Raw genomic sequence first — 20,245 nt, 5'->3', positions numbered from 1 at the left:
CACACAAATAGTACAACAGGTCTGGAATTGAACCCAGGGTCCCAGCGCTATGAGGCAGCAATGCTAACTGTTCTGTCAAAGTGCCACACACAAATAACCATCAGCCAGTTATCGGAGTTAAGTGAAAGAAAAGAACAGTTTAAAACAGCGGAGCTGTGAACACAACAGTTAATCCAAAAACATAAAGCTGAATACTGTACATGTTGTGTTTAAGAATGCTTCAGCTTGCTCAGCCACTGGAAACCTTGGTATACTGATATACAGTACAGTACAAAAGGCTATCCGTAGAGACATGATATATTGAAGCTGACTGACATGGGATCTGTCAGCTGTGGGGCAAGGATCTAAAGAGAAATTCCAAAACATTGTAACTAGACAGGGAGGGGGAATATAATGAAAAGAGATACTGAGAGATACTGAATTAAGATATCTTAGTAATTAAGTGCTTATATGTACAGTTAATACCAGTAGGGAGTAATGAGAACAAAATGCAAGAAATAGAAGCTACTGCATTAGAATACTATTATTATGTAATTATATTCACAGAAATATTTCTTACAGAGGTGAAGAAAACAACATTAATATATACTACTGTTGTGTACAGCAGGAGGACTTTTTTCCTCTCTTTACAGCATGGAAAAAAATATTACTTGTTCCTTTGTAGTATACAGTATATATATATGGTTAAAAGACATGTTTCAACCTGTTTCAACCCTACCTTATATTAGTATATATTTACTATATATGTAGGTATTTGTTATTTAAATAATGTTGATCAACTAAAAGCAACAGTAATCACAAACCTATAGTAAGCAGGTAAAAATAAATATCATGAGTCCTTTCTCTGCATCCAGGCTGTGCTTTCTCTCTCTGCCTCCATCATGAGTACACCTCACTGTAATTAAACGGGCAATAAAACTGCCAGAAGGCCTGTAAAGTAATCTCCACCCTGTCTTTCTCCAGACCGCCAACACACAACCAGGAGCATTGGTTACAATATAAAAAGAAGACTCCTTTTAAGGGCCCCTTTCGTATTTTAGTTAATTATGTGCACCTGCCACTTATTTTGTGTCCCATTATTTTAGCCTGGCGCTCCCACTATGCCTGGCTCAGCACTGGGAGATGGACGCCCAGAAGCCCCCCTACCAGCAGGTCCAGGGAGACCCGACTGCATAGGCTTCATCACGGCGTCCTGACCACCTGAGTCTGGGACTTGGAGCGCTTGGCCTCGTCATCCTGGTTTTATTCCCTGTCCCTGTTGAAGAGCCCATTCCAGATTTTAACTCTGTTAATCTAGTCTTGAATGGATCCCCCCGTTTTGGACTTTGGACTGCACCACGGATTCCCCCTTTGGACTGTCTGGATCTGTTTGCCCTTGCCATGCCCCCCGAGCACCAGATCACTATCGTCACACCGCCCTGTCTGTCAACCTGTCATATCCTGCTATACCTTCCCCTGATGTCCTTCTCCACTTACTTCTGGATCATACCATCTGCATTGGGTCCTCAACTACGCTTCGCAGAAGCCTGGACCAGCTCCCGTTACAAAGACCACCTTGAGCAGCTTGCTTGGTAGTGGGTCCTTGAGCAGGGGGCTGGTACAGGTTCACTCACTAGCTAGTTTTGTCTCACAATCCTAGTCTGTTGCACCACTAATTTGAAAGTTACAGTTAACAGTTTCAACCTGCTTTGCACTTCTGTCATCCAAGACCCCACTTGCCATACTGAATCCCAGATAAATGATTTTGCAAATGATAAAATCTATAGATATAAGCATATGATCCGGCCAGATGAAATGAAAACAAGAAAGACTTAACATATTCAATTAAAGTTGTAACTTATTTTTAATTAATGTTCAGAAGGAGCTCAAAACATAACCTTGCCCACTTTGTGTATCCGTATTCATATTATGATTCTCTATACCTGCTTGCTCATTATCAGTCCACATGATATTTATGTGCTCACACTCTCCAATGACATTCTTCCTTCTCGTTCCACCCCGCTTGAAGGAAAAAAAAAATTCAGTGCCATTTCTCAGACTCTAGCCCAACATCTTACCACCCGAATTCCATTAAGCCTCGTAGTGATCAGCACCTTGCTCACTGTACATGCCAGTCTACACACCATTGCTCAAAAATGTCATTTGCTTTAGGTATTAGTGATTTTATATGTAGAGAAACTGATTAATCCTGTAGGGCTGTAGCTCTCCTCTAATTGGTCTACTCCAGGACACAGCCTGAATTCCAGTATCTAATTAGATGAAACACCTGAGACCTCAGACAAAAACATGTACAGTATTAAGTACTGGATAGTTGGAAAATTATGGTATAGCCCATTTAATGGACACTCGCATTGCTCCTCAACTCCCAGTTCTACAGCAAGAAACTCAAAAGTTCTGCCATACCTGTCTTCCACATACCCTCTGTGCTTCTACTTCTGCTTCTCCTAAAACCAGAGGTTAGACTGTGTTTCGCCTGCAACAGACTCTTAAAGATCAAGGGATATCCTTTCTCTTTTCCATTCCCAAATGACTCATTGTTTTGTGAGTCACCAAGATGCCCCATCTTCTTCTTTGGCCTGACGAATTTGCAGCAGCCCAGGGCTCCAGTTCAACAGCGACGCCGTGACTGTCTCGTGCTCGGCCTTGCAAGCCACCTTTTTCTACTCTCCCTCTTTTAGTTCTTCTTGACCCCTCCATGATCTTTACCAGGTCCACAATTTACTTTTTCTTATCCTGCTTTCTGTCTCTTCTTCAGTATTGTGTGATGACACCCACTGTGTCTTCATTCCTACAAATTACCAAATTAAGTGAATGACATGACAGTTCCTGCATCACAGTTGTGAACCAGGCTATGACAGTCACCTTTCCCCCTTTTTTATTGACCCCCTACTTCCTCCTTGTCTTTGTAGCTAATGACCCTCGTGGATCCTCTTTATCTCAGTGGTCCCTCTACCTGCTTATGACCCCAGTAAAGGTCACCCTTCTGTCACGCCCTCTACAGCTAGAGGGCGCTCCTTCTCTGTCCTGTTCCTAGTTTCCCTGTGCTTTGCTTGTCCTTCTGGTGTGTCTTTGTTTGGGCCTGTATATTTCTGGGTCACCCTTTCCTTGCTCAGCATTGAGGGTTCGAATGTCTTGAGACCCACCTAGCACAAGGTTGTCTCTTCTGCGACCTGAGGGCATAGGTTTCTACCCGACAGTGTCTGACCTCCTGAGCCCGGGTTATTCCCTGTTTTGCCGCTACGCATAGGGTCTTTTTTGCTCTCCTGCCATTCTACAGCTTGCCCTTTCAGACATCCGTGACACCTTCATTCAACAATGTCTTCTGCCTACTTCTAGTTTTGCAATCCTTATCCTATCTCTGTCACATCTTCACTGTTGGGTGTTCTACCCACTCTGTCTTTGGTCCTTGCAATGCCTTCTACAGAGAATATTTTAGTCCTTTCTCCTTACACCATCCACCTTTTTTCAAATCCTTAGAACTCTGGACTTCCACAGACTATCAAGCACCAAATTAAATCCAAAGAAACAAAAGACAAACTCACTCTAAACTCTGCATCTAAGCATTTAGCATCCGGGGGCTTCTGATAGCATCATAGTTATGCTTGGGTTATCATTTCTTCTGAGGAAAAAGCCCTGAAGGATGAGTTACAGTAAGTCAATACATCAATCTAATTCTAATTGCATCTGTATTCCATCTTAATTAGAGTTTGGCCAAAATACTTAATATTCAAAAGCAATGACATTATCAGAAATGCATGAACCAAGGGGCACTTAACATGCCGAGCATGATGCAGTACTGTATATGCATAGCAATTTTCTGGTAACCTTACCAAAAAGAAGAAACTAATAAGAAAATTTGGTCATGCACAATGTTTGAAACCTTTTGTGTTTAAATTACTTAATTATAAAAAAATAATTTTGTTTAGTTTCATGCATTCTTTATTAATTAAATCACCTCCAAGACCATTAGGGATCTTGTTGTTTTGCATTCCAACACAGGAACCCCACATCTTTTACTTTTTTCTATAAACAAATAATGCTGTGGTGAAAATATTACTTCTATAGTATGAGTATTGCTTTGCACTGAAACATATTATGAAAATATCAAGAAGATATCATCTTTGTGTCCTTGTGTATCTCTATGCATTAATGATGTCATTTTGTTATATTCAACCGTAATGCATTTGCAATTTGCCATTCAACCATGCCAAGTCTTACGTAGTTACATTATATGTTTAATCAAATTTAAGAATAATGAAATTGTCTGGCTGCAAATGTTAAATTTCCTACACTTATGATTGTGAGTTTAAAATCAGCACTTATCTCATTCTAATGTAACAGATAAAAACATAGAAAAAAACAAACATACAGTACAATATCATCGCAAAAGACACTGAGATATCATATGCACAAAAAAAACTAAATATAGCAAAACTCTAGCAAATGAAAGACAATTAAAAATTATAATTATTGAAATCAAGGCTTATCTAAAAATAATGGCAATTTAACACACTAGATTAAAGAGAATGTCTTCTAATGATGCAATCTAATTATTATGATCTTTTTATTACATTGAGAATTGGCAATTATTTAACATGTTATTTATAATGTAGATTAGCCATTTGTGTGTATCTCACATCTCAGGTCATGGCTACATGACCAGCAAACTCACACAGAAGGAGATCGATGAAGAGCAGACAGACTTCTGCGACCAAATCACCTTTGAGCCACTCTTCTTTTAACAAGTCACAGTCAAGCAGCCCTGTACAGCAGGTCCAGTGTCAACTGCAGGAAAGGTACGAATCTCACTGACAGCGTCCTCAGACTACAAGCAGGGTCAGAGAGAGTCCTACTGATTAAACCCAACTACCCTCTTGGAGGCACCCAGTTAATTATGCACTGCCGATTCAGGAATCCCAGTCACATTTAGCTAGTGATCTAACTCAGACTCAATCTAGCAACTCCTGGATCATAGAACTCAACAAGCAGTGCAGTGAGAGAATTAGTGCCTTCTGTTGTTTAGCAGCTAAAGCAATTAATTATAATAATATTACTGAAGCCGGACAGCATGGTGACACAGTGCAGTACTGGGGGCCTGGGCTAGATCCCTGAGCTAGGATGCTCTCTGCATGGGATTTGATATGTTCTCCACGTTTGGTTAGATTTGCTCCAGGTGCCCTGGCTTCCTCCTACAGTCCAAAAAACATACAGTACAATACTCATAGGTTAATTGGCTTCTGCGAAAATTGGCCTTAGGCATGAATGTTCAATTCAATTCAATTCAATTAATTTTTATATAGCGCCTTTCACAACAAGGTTGCCCCAAGGCACTTAACAAAGCTGTGTGACAATACATGACATTACAATACAGAAAAAGAAAAAGAAAAAGCCAGAAGACAACGGAGGAGAGGAACCAAAAACTCCTCTGTAAGGAGAAAAAAAACCTCTAGAGGTCCAAGGTCAACTGGCTGCCCAACCCCTCTGGGCATGTTAAGATTATACAATTTTACAAAAAGTACTAAATGTAGAGTATTAGGTCTTCCATCATGTCCTTCTGTGTGCCAGTACTCCATGCAGATTTCTGAAGACCAGCAAATCCTCCTAAACGATAGCTAATGTGTGCATCTGTGATTCTGTCTGTGTGTCTGCCCTGCGATGGACTGGTGTCCCATCCAGGATGTATCCTGCCTTGCACCCATTGCCCGCTGGGATGGGTTCTGGCTCCCCCACGATCCTGAATTGGATGAAGCGGTTAGAAAATGGATGGATGAATTATTAAAGCCACTTTTGCCAGTCTTCATGATTGGGTTTTGAAATCTTATAGGTCTACTTGTATCTTACCTTTTTTCAGTATTTGGATTTTATTTAAGCAAGATAAAAGTTGGCCATTTGTGTAGCACACTATACTGAGATTATACTATACCAAATGCTGTTGGTTTCAAAGCTCATTTTTTGTGTTGTTAATGCCACTCAGTATGTAATTGAAAACAGGTGGGTAATTGCTTGGTTAATTGCTTAACTGATTACTGGGACAGATTAAAATAGTAAGGAAGCAAATTGGAAACAGAGAGAAGACTGTGTTAATGGGATAATGTTGAAAAGGCACTAGGTTTGATATTTTCAAGTACTGATGCTTGAAGGCTATTTTTCACTGCTTTATTTCCCAAAAGAAGATGCTTTCTGGGCTAAAACACTATTAAGAGCTCATTGCACACAGAAAATCTGCAACTACAAATCTTGGACAAATTGCTTTCTTCCTCTCACACCATAACTGTTATGGCTATGTAGCATCCTAAACACAGAGCTCTTAGGGCTAGTTTCACAAATTCCAATTATCTACAGTCCTAGACCAGCTTACAATAATAAAATATTAGTCTGACATTAGTGGGTAATATTAAAGTACTGTCAGCCCTTAAGATCAAAGAACTGACTGTACAATTTCCTTTAAAATAAAGACAAACTTACTGACTGACCATAATCAAAGGCAATTTTATAATGTGGCTTGCCAAATTTCCCTTAAATTGACCAGTCACCCCAACAATGGTCAAGCTCACTGTCAAAACTATAATATTTTTTTAATAAAAAAAATGATTATGACCTATGATAGCAATATTTTAACAATTAATACTGTATGTCAGTCAGGAATACCCAATAAATGTTTGCTGTACAGTATCTGTTCAAATTCCAGTGCATCCAATGCCAAATGCGGCAGTTTGAAAGGTTTAACCACTTTTCTTTCTCTTGTCATAATGAAAATAAAAATAATTATCTAATGTAGAACAAATCTTTAAACTATGAACATGTTTTACAGTAAATTTAATTAAGTCTGATTTTTCTTTTTTATGATTTAAGAGTTAACACTTCTTTCTACTTTTACAATGCTTTCCTCCATAAGGATCACAGAGTGCTTTACAGATTAGAGATAACCCACTTCATCTACCACTGCAATACAGCATCTAGCTGGGTGACACACAGCAGCCATTATGCACCAGCAGCCCCACTCCATAGCAAATCAGGCGGACAAGTGAGACATTCTTTGACTAATGGAATTAAGAGATAAAAATTTAGTTAGACTTGATTGTAAAGCCCAAAGTGGATTCATTGGACACCAGAGTTAGCATGCATACTCTTACAAAGTATCAGGGGATCCTTAGTAAACAAGTTGCAGGGACCAGGCGGTTTTACCTCTCATCTGAAAAATGGCACCTTCAAGAACACAGTGTCATCTTGCCACATTCAAGCCCTGCTTTGGAAATCATGGCCCTGAAGGAAATGTGCCAGTACTGGCCCAGTAAAACCACCTTCAGCAGCAACCTGGTCTTCCATTCTAGTATAGACCAAGTCCAGACTTGCTTAGCTTCTGAGACCTGGTAAGGCTATCAATCCGAGTGCCATTCTATGAGTAAACCACCCATAGATCACACATTTCTTATGATACTGTATGACTATACTCAAGTTTAGATCAAGGGCCTGTTTCACAACACATCTCTGTCTTTCTGTATGTCTAGTTTTTTTACTAATAGCAATGTAGAACAATGTGTTCTTCTTTAGACACTTCTTCTAAGCCACAAGAGGGTGGGGTGGGCAAGGGGTCTTCTATGTATTCAAAATGTGAGTTTTTATTGTGATACAACCAGTCTTTTTTGTTCTAGTATTGGGCTGTTGCTTGAAAACTGTATTAGTGTGTTGATGGCTTGAAGATTAATGGTTTAAACAGATTTTTAAAAATAACGCACATAGTTATTGGCTACTCCAATGCACTTTATAACAGGGTTTGAGTTTTTAATTAGCCTAGCATTTAGTTTTTAAATTGAGCCTGAACTGCAGTATAATTGCCCAGAAAATCAATGTCCACTTAACTCGAACATAACAGTTTTCTTGTGCACTAGTGGACTGTGGGCTGGATCTTATAAAATGTAAGAGCTTTGTAATTAACAGACTTTGTTCTGTTTCAGAGGTACTATAATAATTTCTGTAATGTGGGCGTCTCCAGCTGTACGATTATTAGTATATATTGCATAACATTACATTTAAAAACAATGTGAGTCATCGTATTAGATGAAAAGCATTTTGTATTGCCTTGTTGACTACATCTACTGTACAGTATATCGTCGGTTACAGCAAATATTGCAGGTTTCTAATTTCAAGGTAATGGATAAAAGGTGCTACTTCTGTCGTGCATGCGTTAAGCTTCGCTTTGGTTTTTAAAGAACAGAATTTACCTAGGCTTGCTCTTCAATAGTAAAAGTTATCTCCGATACAATTCTGGAAAAACAAAATCGGAGCGTTTGCGTTTTTAGACGGTTAAGTAGACAAGCAATGGTTTCAGATAAAGCTGCCGTTCTTATATAACATTATTTGTGAACTACACAAACCTGGTGTTGATTCCTGATCAAAATATTGTCTTTCCATCAGCTAACTGGCTATATACACTCACACAACACGTTCATTTTTAGGGAGACAGTCTACCGTGCTATTCGTAGCTTTGCTGTCTTCCAGACGGATTGGTTGTGATTCCATTGGCTGGGCTTCCCATTGGGTGGTTCTCATGTCAAACCTTTGAGCCTAGCCTATGTACCGCTATCATGTTTCTTTGAGACCGATAGTCTCTTGTCCAGAGATGCTGTTCTGGGGACACTCGTAGCATCAGCACCACTAGTCTCTGTGGGATGGAGTCAGTAAATCCGGTACGTGCAAACTGTTTACTTTCTGTGCAATGACGGCCTCTTTTGTTTTTCTTTGTTACGTTTTAAAAACTGTACAGTTGAAATGTTAAACGTGAAAAACCTGAATAGGACTGTTCTATGTAACCTTCACGTTCATCAATTGTTACACAGATCGTTTTCCTCTCAGGCTGGCTGCTTATTCGGTCTTGTAAGAAGTATTTTTCACTAACCACTTTATTTTCTATTTTATGAAAACCTTCCACCCTCCAAAATTCCCGTGTCCTCCAGTACGATAGGACGCGTACTCTAGAGGAAATGCTGTGCAGGAGTTTGCATCTGTGTTGTTCGGGACAGCGGTGGGATTTCTTATTTTTACGATATATAGTATATTCTCAATCGATATAGTTTTTTTTTACTTATAAAGGTTATAATAATAATGGAAAATACCAAAGAATTTCGACAACTTGTCAAATATTCTTTGCTGAAAGAATTGACGTTGAGGGATATTTATCCTTCATCAGTGACTGGGTTAAGGGCGATTCAAGGAAGATAAAATACTGTATTTGTTTTAGAGTGCGTGCTTTTGCGTTTTTATGTACAAAAGCGCAATCTGTATATTAAACGCTAACAGTAAAGTAAATGTACAGTAGATATCCATTAAAATCGATATTAGTATATGAAATCGTATGCTGTGTGTATCGTTCTAAGTATATTATAAGGTTGGAATCTACACTGTTCACTTTTTTCCCCGTAACAGCTGCCTACAACAAATTGTTGTTAAAGTAGGCATAATTATTTTATCTGATTCAGTTGTCTATTCCAAATACGTTGTTACATTGTGTACAGTTATCATAAAACGAGGTTATGCTCTTAACTTTCCGATTTGTTAGTTTTAAAAATAAAATCTAAACTATTAAGTGGATTCGTTACAGAAAGGCCAGATCAGTAAACATACAGTATACTGCTATGATTGACCACTGCGCATTTTGAAACGCACGGCTTTTCAGTCTTAACGACTTCGTTTTTGAACACTTGCCTGGGCAATGTAACTTTACCAGCAGTGGATAAATGTTCTAAATGATATTCCGCTATCCTGTAGCTGCAGTATTTTTAAGGCGGACGATAAAAAATGGATTTATAATAGACCGTGCACTGTTATTGTACATCGTAATCGACCATGTTTATGAAAGACAGACATACAGTACAGCACGAGTGAGTGAAGGTTGAGCACTTCGTGAACAAAATGTAAGCTCTTGTGTTTACTAGGTAGTTCATCTATTCTGTTGAGCAATTCCTAGTCAAGCATGGTTTCATACAGTAGGTCCAGAGACTAGTAAGCACACAGAGAAAGTACAGTAGCATACAGTTACAATACCCACTCATACTCTGATCTACTGTATTTCTTATGCTACCAGCTACTGTACTGTATGTAAACTTTCCACACGGCAGTTACCGAATGGCTCTGTATACGTACGTGCGTGTACTGAATGTGTGTATGCTTTAAGAATTTTAAAGCTTCAAATAAGAATAATAGTATACAAAGATAAACTTCGAATACTGTATATAACATAAAACGGGCAAACTAACACTAGAAAATACACGAAAGAATTGGAAATTGGAATAAAAGCGTTCGGTGCCCAGTAGGTTATGTCCTGGAAACACGCTGTCTGCCCTATGTTTCATGTGAACTGATTGATATTGATAGTAATTGATATTTCTCTCTAAACTCGAAGTAGTCATATTAGTAAAAAGGATGGTGTGAGAATTTAGATCGTTAATAGGTTTTATAAAGTGTCAACAAATGTGTTGCTTTGATGTATGTGTCAAAAATACCAGAAAAAGAACAAAAAGGAAAATACAAATTTTATAGTGACAGTTATTTGTTGCAAAACAAGTAAACACTCTAAAAAGATCCGTGCCAAAACGATCTTATGACGTACATTATGTCAGAAAAACACTTAGCAAATTATCATATTAAATTATATGCTTCTCCATGGGGTATCATTTTTTCCCTCATTTTCCATATTCAAAGAAAGTTAATAATAATAGGAATTATAAAGCATGCCAGAGGTCTGTTTTTTGTGGGGGTTTTTTTTTGTTTATTTTATTGGGCTATGTATTATTTAAAAACATGGCTTTCTTGGGGATTAGGCTCATATTAAATCAAGTTAAAGTTAAAAATGCAAATTTGCCCATAAAATCTTCTGAAACATTTCATTTATAACTGTTAATGTTCCTAAGGACAGTATTTGCATTTCCTTTACTCTGCTTGCACTCAAAGGGAGTATTATAATTAAGGTCAATGTAAACCACGAGACAGGCAGAGAGTACAAGCATTTCTGACTGAATGGTGTTTCCAATGTTTTCAATAGAACTCTGTGTGGCAGAGAATCTTCTTAACAAAGAATCAGGGGTAATAACTGTATTTCTGCCTCTTAATTATAAAAAATAAAGGGACCAGGTACCCTTAAACATTCCAATTCAGTAAACCCCATTTCAGTAATCCTGAAAGATTAACAACAGTCCATTCAATGAAAATGTCTCTTTGTTATTGATCTTTGTTATTTGCTTTTTCACACAAAACATAAAGCATTTTTTTTTTGCTGTCAGACCATGCAAAGAAGCAGAGTATTCTAAAATGCAACAATATAACAGCAAATATAGCCTAATATTGTTGGAACAAAGATTACAAAGAATTAACAATTGCCGCTTTACAATGTTCTTTTTTGCATTTTTATTTTATATATCACAGATGTTTGCATTTTTGCTACAGATTCTCATTCACACCAAAGCAAGCATGGCACTGCAGTAAGCAAAACAAACAAAAAACAAAACTAACTCAGAGAAACAAGAACAATATACAGTATATACTGTATGGACATGGTGGACGTGTTTGGTTTGCCTGTTGCAATACACAATTTTACTTCTAAAATGTAGTTCCCCACCATTTCAGCACCATTGTACTGTTCCACGCATAAAAACTGACACTTTTTAAGTAATTACCCCATACTGTAGTCTAAATGATCATTTTTGCTTTTTGCTATTTTGTTGCCAGTCAAAGTTTACAAGACCTGATCCCTGTGTGCTCCATTCCATAATTCTTGCGTGATATTACCTAAAATAGTCTTTTTTTTCCCACTGTGTTCCTGCTTTTACTGTACCTGTCATATGTCTGTTGGAAGCTCCAATGACAGAGATATTATTGTTTGCAAAATGTTGGATATTACATGTGCAAACACATAGCTTTATTGCCAGTAAACTTTATGGATAGAATAATGTTCTACAGCTCTAAAGTGTTCTTTGGCATTCTACCAATAACCTATCATTATCAGCAATATTAATAACACTGTTTCGTGTTTAATCTCCTGGGGAAACTCTGCATCACTGTAAAAGGAAGATTTAGTTATTTAACTTAAATTGGTTGATGGTGTTTTATACTGGGTCTTAAAAGGTTGTTTTCTGAATATTAGAATCTGTTTGTTGAAGAATGAAGACTGAAGAGAATATGATTCTAGTTAAACTGAGTTATAAAGACAGCCAACTTACTGCATTTCTGTCGCAAGAGTTATATTGGAAATTTGTGTCAGAAATATTTTCACATTGTTGCCATTATTCTTCTACTGGTTATGATGACTAGAGTGCATGAGGTATTAACATACTAAGTATTTAACATCTTTTGTTAATTAGGCAATAATAAAATTGATTGAACTAAATGTTTTCTTTAAAACCTGTGGGCAGATTCTGTAAAGCATATAGTCATGCACAGATGTTCCTGAAGACATTTTAATTTACTTCTTTTAAAAAAGGGATGTTGACATTGATTTTATAAACAGCAGATAAAATAGAAATAAATTTAGACCATTTTTAAATTTTCCATTAATGGTGTTCAGCAAGCTGTTCATTTTTCTTTTGATGTGTCCTTATGTTTAAATTACTTTATGGAACTAAAGAATGTAATGAAATAGCAAATGCAACAAACATTTTGGTGATATTAGTGTAGTGTAGAAATCACACTAGAATTACACATTGCACTTCCATTAAAATGATAATATAGTAAGAATAAAAGGCATACATGAAGCATGTAAATTTACCATACAGGTATATACAACACTAATTTTATATAAAATCAATAAAAGAAAAAAATAATATACTTTTACACCACTACTGTCTTCTAACTTCATTTTTGTTCAGTGTGAAAAATTGTCACCTTTTCAGTACAAAATGCAGAACAAATAGAACCTATTAATTTTGCAGAAAATATTATCTGGAAGTCATTTTCTAGCTGCTACTTACGGTTCATATGTAAAGCGAACTAAGCAGATCTTTTTATAAGCAAATATGAAAGATACCTTAGTATTCAGTGGCCAAACAATTATCTTTGTAGTGCATGTACAGTATGTTTGTCCTTGTTGAACACCCAAGGATATACTTATAAATAGTATATGCGTACTGTATGGACTTATAAATACACATGCTTCACTCCTTTTATTCTAGTCACATTTTTCTGCTTTGTCACACTATTTGTTTAATGTAAAGCAGTTTCATTACTCCCTCCCTTCCCAGCAACATTGAGGGCAGCCTGTACTTTGTGGCTTTAATCCAAACAAAGTATTGATTTACTTAAAGAATATCTGTTAAAACTTTGGAAGACATCTGACTATATACTGTATGCAACATGGTTATCTAGCATAAAGATATACTGTACATAAAAACTGTATAGTATGAAAATTGTTCTGTAATGATGTGTATTCTGCGAATTTAAACTTTATCCTATGTATTTCCACCTTTAAATATTGATTTTGAACATTGTGTGTGTAATGAAACAATGCAATGTGTCATAGTAAACAGAAATAAAAGATATCTGCATGCTTGTCAAATGTTTGCAGAAGGTATAAAAATGAAAGACATTTCCCAGCTCCTTCATGTTTAACAAACAGAAGAATCTGCAGTCATCCAGTAAGCCAATATTTCAATGCAAAGAGATGATGAGTAGGTTTAGGTTTAAAAATATTTTTCCATAAAATATTAAGAAATATTCCAGTAAGGAACATACATTTTTACTATTGCCTGTGCAAATCAAATCTGAGAGTATTTTAATATCCTCAGCAATTACTGTGTTAAATACTATTTATTATTATATATTATAAATGTAATATTTACTGTATTGTGTAAATTCTTAGTTACAGTTTTCTCTTTTGCTAGTATAACATGAATAAGAAGCCTATGATTTTGTTATACCTCGGAATGTGAAATAACCATGAGTTGTATGAGTTGTAAGTATTATATACCACTGTATATACTCATTTTAACCCCTCTTTAGACTTTAATATATTGTATCATACTGTCCTCAACATTTTGTACTCCATTGAGATATTCCTCAAGGTTTCTAGAATCTTTCTGAAATGTTCTTTCTGTGATTTTGGTTGGGTCTGACCGTCAAGATACTGTAATTCTCTAGCCATTGGCATTGAGGTAATTAATTTGAAGTCCCTTTTTAAAGAGAGATGGATCTGTAAGCTTGCTTTCCCAATGTTTCCTAAAATATTTCCTCCTTTCCCAATATTTCCCTTCACATGAAATTAAATGCACTAATCCACCTTCATTCTCCTGGCCATAATACAGTGGTTGCACAGTATTGGCATTAGGTAATGTTCAGAGTCCAAGCTATTTGGCTGTGATGTCCCTTCTGGAAATGTACATGATTCAATTACAAATCATGTTGTATATTAAAAATCTTAAAATACAACTTCAAAGCATCAGATTACCATATTAATAGCATAAATAAAAATATATCAGATGAATTTTTTCATGCCTGCATTAGTATTTTGATTCTGGTAATCCCACCAATAATATATTTTAATTCTTTCTGAAGTATAATTTTAATGCTGTATAAACAGAATGACAGGCATTATTAACATTACTATGTTGGTGCATTTTGATTTCAGTTTGATGTTATTATTAATGTACTGTACCTCAAATTATGCCATGAATCAGATGTTAGTACAATGTAAACTAGATGGCATCACAGTCATATTGCAATATTATTAGAATATCTGTACATTTTGATTTGTAATATCATATTAGAAACATATTTAAGTTACATGTATTAAAATCAAAGTCAAATACTATACAAACAAACTTGTCACACGTACTTTTATATAGCTTGTAGGTATTATAGAAGTCACTTCTTTATAATTGTAGGAGTACAGATCAAGCTACCTAGCCACGTTTCTGAAGCCAATACCCTGTTTTTCAAAGAAAAGGCAGGAAGAGATCCTTGGATCAACTACTAATTATCAAATGGGCTAAATGGGCCAATTAGTCTCCTCTCATTTGTAAGTATTCTTATGTAGATCTGTGCATATCATTTGCAAGATTTAGGTAATTTCAAAACATTTTATGGTATCTTGAGGGAATAGGGTTTTTTTTACTTCTTTTTTGTAAAACAAGCATTTGTGCACAGTTCTTTTTCATAGCAATCCTTTTCTCAGTATTAGAATGATCTCGTAAGACCATGTTGAGGGCCATTACAATTTTAACATTGAAGCTTCAAGAAAGCTGCTTCATATTTATGGTGTTAACCCCATTGAGTTCATTTGGGAAGAGCAGAACCCATCTCGTTTGGATATGTGGAAGAGATCAAACTGGAAGGCCGATCCAGGGTTTTCTGCAAGTTTTCTCAAGCTTATCAGTTACAAAGAAGCAAGACATTGAGTTTGCATTGAGTTACAGCTTTTGCATCAGTAGCAGAATTAGCCTAACTGAAGCCAAGACTAGCATCCCCTGGTGACAAAGAGAAGAATTGTACATGACCAGAAACGAGATCTTATATATTTTTGGAAGTTTATTTATTATTCATTATTATTGGGGTACTAAGCCAGTTTGTTAATTATTTTAGAAATGTAATAATTTAAAAAAATATGCAGTTATTTTTCCATTTCCAACAGTTCCTCCTAACAAGATTGATAGAGGATGAAAACACCCATGTTACAATAATATGTCAAAAACCAATACAACAAGGCAACTTCATACTATCCAAATATGCTGTGACGTATAAGTCATTAAATCTCTGACAAAGACAGTGGTCTTCCATGAACCAAGATGGTGGCCTGTCCTGCATATTAAACAAAAAAAAACTTAAACATTGATTGAATTAAAACATTAAGTAACAGCCAAAGATTGTCAATTATTGCATCAGAAAAGTTACAACAATGACATGATTTTTATGGTCATAAACCATTTTGTTAGGTTAAATGTCCCTGTTTAGAAACTGGCTAATTAATCCAAATTTTCTAGGATAAATATAGTAACATCAGGATAGGCAAATTTGAAAATGAAGTAAGCCAAAATGGATGCCTGTCCTCCATTTATTTCCATTTGTCGTTGGGATGCAGTAAAATAAGTGCCTGTTGTTTAAAAATCATTTGTCCAAATAATTGCATATTTGGGAGCTATCATCCTAGTTAGCATACCCTGATTGCTGTTCTCAACGATTTTGCTCTCAAGATTCACACTGCCCTAGAAACTGCTGTTCTTATTAGATTGAAACTTGGCAGATTATACAAGCAACTAAAGGTGTTTCTTACACACACCTCAAGTTGCTGTGATAATTGTCTCAACCACACTGGATCATACACTGCTCCGTGAAACTCTTATGCAAACCATTTCTGTTCAAAGACTTAATCAGTTAACACAAAATTTGATAGGTATTGTTCTAATGGCAATGCAAAAATAATTTTTAATCATTTGTTTTCTTATTGATATACATTCTGTACAGCAAACTATGTCTGAACAAAATATGTCAATTATGAAGTTTGACAGGTGCCCATACAGTTAAAATATGGTTAAATAAATAAACCCGCATAAACCATAATATCTGCCTTACTGCTGTTTTATTCACAACAGTCAAACTACTATAGCCTTGGAGACTACTTCACAAACTGACCTGAAGTTCTCTACGCATTTACATTGCTTACATCAATGCAGGGTCATCAAGGGGTTTTCAGAATGTGACCAGAAATCCTATTTTTTCTTCAATAAAAGCTGTTTGGTCTGTTAATTCCAAACTGTAGGTATAATTACAGCAACAGTGCAGTAATATTATGACACGATAGGGTTTCTGTATTAACCAAGATACTTGACAGTCTGCCATTTTGTTCCCTTGTCGATATGCATCCCACATACCACAAACTGCTTTTGTTCAATGAGTGCTTGGACAATTAACTCAAAATTGAACAGACATAATTCAACAATACAACTGTGTTGTGCTGAAATTGCACAACAAAGCAAAAAATCAAGCAGTCTAATAAAGAAACAACTTGAGTAAGATAAGGAAACTTGTTTGTTGGTGTGCATCCTGTGTATAATTAAATCCTTGCTTTATTACTTAATACCTGGGTTTCCATGTTTCACATTCTTCCACATACAGTACTTAAAAAGAGGACAGCAAAAAGTGGTATTATCATTCAGTACTCTTCAGTATCTCTATTCCTCTATATTTTAATATTCATATTTGCTGTGCAGGTCCACACTTGTAGTGTTCAAAACAGTAAAATGAGAATAAACACATTGTACAGTATATAAACAACATAAATAAAGCAATACATTGGCTATAATAATGGAATTCATAATAATAAGTACAATGTTATTTTGAAATAGCTGCTGATTAGTACAAATATTATGGTTACAGTCAGCATTAAGCTTAGTATTAGGCTTGCATTTAAAATATCTTCTAATCCACCACTAAAACTAACCCTTACCCTGCTACGGTCTCAACAACATTGGCCAACATACAGTACAAGAACACAGATGCATGTTTATGTACATTTTGTATAAAAAATAAAATAGAATAAAAATTGAAATTACAAATCGGCTGTACTGTATGTGGTTTTAGTTCCTGCACATCACTCAACTGGAAGCTTCTACAATACAACTGACTTCAAACAGAAATTTGCATAAGTACTGTATAAAGACTTTTATTTAAACAGCAGTTCTCTTGCTGCTTGTCACTACGTCTTTCCTCTAATGTGTCACTACCAGACACTGGAGTATTCAAATTCATTTCCACTCACTCCGTAGTGCCCAGATTTACCTTATTTTTTAGCTTATCTCATCCTTGATTCACATCTCTAAAACTCTTCCCCTGTTCTTTCTAATACTCTACTGGCAGATAATCCTGTTTGGCCAGGGACCCAAACAAATATAACAAATCTTTGTGTCCCTCACCCAGTAACAGCCAGTTTGCCATTACTTTACTATAGAGACTGTACATCTCTCTGCAATCCTTAAGGCACTTGACTACTCAAGGGTCAAGCTGTGCTGTCTGGACTCCTTTCTCACAGCTGGGGAGAAGGTATTCTGCTACTTTGCTAGGCCATGCCCTGCTCCTCTGGGTTCTAAAACCTAGTCAAGCATACCAATCCTGGCATCTAATATCTATAATTTAATTTTCCATTTATACTGTCAACTATATTTTATATTATATTTGTATTATATTTTATAATTATATCTATTCTGTTTTAATCCTTTGTAAACAAATGATAAGCAATCCATCTACACCCTGACTGTGTTGTTTCTCAGTTTGTGGCTTTTTTCTCCTTAATTGGCAAACAATTGGTTACACTTTTCATAACAAGCAAATATTGCTCCACTTATTTTGCATGAGTTAAATATATTTGAAATACATTTGTACAGTATCACTTACCTTGTAGACTAATCTAATGAGACCTCCAGAAGCTAAGCACGTTGGGTCTCGTTAGTAATGGAAGACCTCTAAGGTTGCTGTTTTAAGTGGTGTTTGTGGAGCAATAGCTGTCCCCCTTCCCTCTGGATCAGAAATGGCCCAGTGTGGCAACAGGGGACACCGTACTGAAGGAGGAGACATCCTTCAGATGACATGTTAAAGGGAGGTCCTAACTATGTGGTCATTAAAGATCCCATGGCACTGCTTGTAAGACTAGTGGTGTTAACCCTGGTGTCCTGGATAAATTGCATTCTGGATTTACACAATCTGACCTACTTAAAATCCCCCTTAATTCAATCAGCAAAGCAATTTCTCACTTCAGTACCTATTCTACTGTGTAGTGGAGTGACTGGGGCATAGTGCCTGCCATGCATCACTCAGGTGGGTGCTGCACTTCTGTCATGGATAAAGTGGGTCTCTTCCTATATGTACAATAATGTTGTTTGGATTCTCTGGCATGAAAAGTGTTATATGCATGTGAATTATTATTATACAAATGAAACTGTGACAATACTTTAGATTTTGTATCATTATGAGTTCAAAACACATTATGACACACTGAATTGCATTTCATTTTTGATCTTTTTGCTGTTTGCCTACAAAGTATGTCTCTAATATTTGCTGTCACAAAGATTGGGAACATTTAACTATCACATCAGAATACCATTTTTTAATGCATTAGATTTCAGTCAAATGTTTCAGTTCCCAGACAAATGAAAGTCTTTAAGAGTTTGTTAAAGGTTAATTTTCTCAACAAATCTTTACAGTTCTGCTTTAAAGTGTTTGCTATAAGTCTGTTTGACAAATTCATACTTTATTGCATTCTTTGGTGTACATGTGTAGTTTTATACCTTGATGTTGATCACTGTTTTTGCCTTTATGTAAAATATATAAAGACTCACATCCATTCATTTATCTTCTGAAATGATATGTGCGTGTCATCTTTTATAGACAACGGGTCCATTTTGAGAAACACTGTACCAGGCAGGGTAAAACTCTAGTGCATTCAAGACTCTTATTGCATCAAAACATCATTTCATACTATCTGTCTTGCTAGGTAATCAAGCATGATTTACCTCATCATTATGTTCATGTACAAGTGCCCTCCCCTTCCATTGGGAAGAGATTAGCATGAACTCCTAATGGAGTTTAATGGTGTCTATCATTGTTATCTGATTTCTACCAACTTATTACACACCCAAGCTAATGAGCACACAGACACAAGGTTTAGGCCAAGGTATGTGTATGTTTGCCCTTTCCACTCAGTCAGACTTTCCACTATAGTCAGACAGTTTGTGAATCAGAACAAGAAAATGTCAGTTTTTATTGACGTATATTTGATTCTGTTTTGTACTGCAGAAATAGAAATTTACTTGAAGTCAATTTGGAAGCCACTGATAACAACTTGAGTGTGTTGTGGTGTCTGTGCATATATTTTCTGTTCATATCAGACTCAAAATTGCAGGCACAGCTTGAAAAGTATCAGGACTTAAAATATACCATTGTTTTTTTCTACACTGTTCTAAGTGAAGATACTGTATTTAGGGAACACTGTTTGAGGTTCTAGTTTCTTTTTAAATAGCATTGAATGATGTGTGTTCATTTTAACACAAATAAAATTCTTGCAAAAAAATATTAAAAAAATTATAATCTTTATTTAAATTAATTTATTTATAAATGCCAACATACAGTACATACAAATGAAAGAAAGGTATTCTGATGTTCCTGATGTGAGTATAGTGAATTCAAATTAATCAGTACTCACTAAGGTACATTTATATTAACATGATTATTCTCTAAAACTAGATTATCCAATAAAAATCTGAAGCAACAATTT

At 36.0% G+C, this 20,245-nt stretch overlaps 1 protein-coding gene across 3 annotated transcripts in view; it reads left to right on the top strand.

The window, feature by feature from the left end:
- Positions 1 to 8,479: 8,479 nt before the first annotated feature.
- The window catches only part of b3galt1b (beta-1,3-galactosyltransferase 1b), a 113,127-nt gene continuing 101,361 nt past the window's right edge, over positions 8,480 to 20,245 (top strand). For all 3 annotated transcript variants that reach the window (XM_088605408.1, XM_088605406.1, XM_088605407.1), the window contains exon 1: positions 8,480 to 8,687. The gene's annotated coding sequence lies outside the window, so the exon portion shown is untranslated. The remainder of the gene's footprint in view (positions 8,688 to 20,245) is intronic.

Source organism: Lepisosteus platostomus, chromosome 14, assembly GCF_059453375.1.
Source record: "Lepisosteus platostomus isolate fLepPlt1 chromosome 14, fLepPlt1.hap1, whole genome shotgun sequence".
NCBI classification, from domain to species: domain Eukaryota; kingdom Metazoa; phylum Chordata; class Actinopteri; order Semionotiformes; family Lepisosteidae; genus Lepisosteus; species Lepisosteus platostomus.
This window is presented reverse-complemented; position numbering and strand designations above follow the sequence as displayed.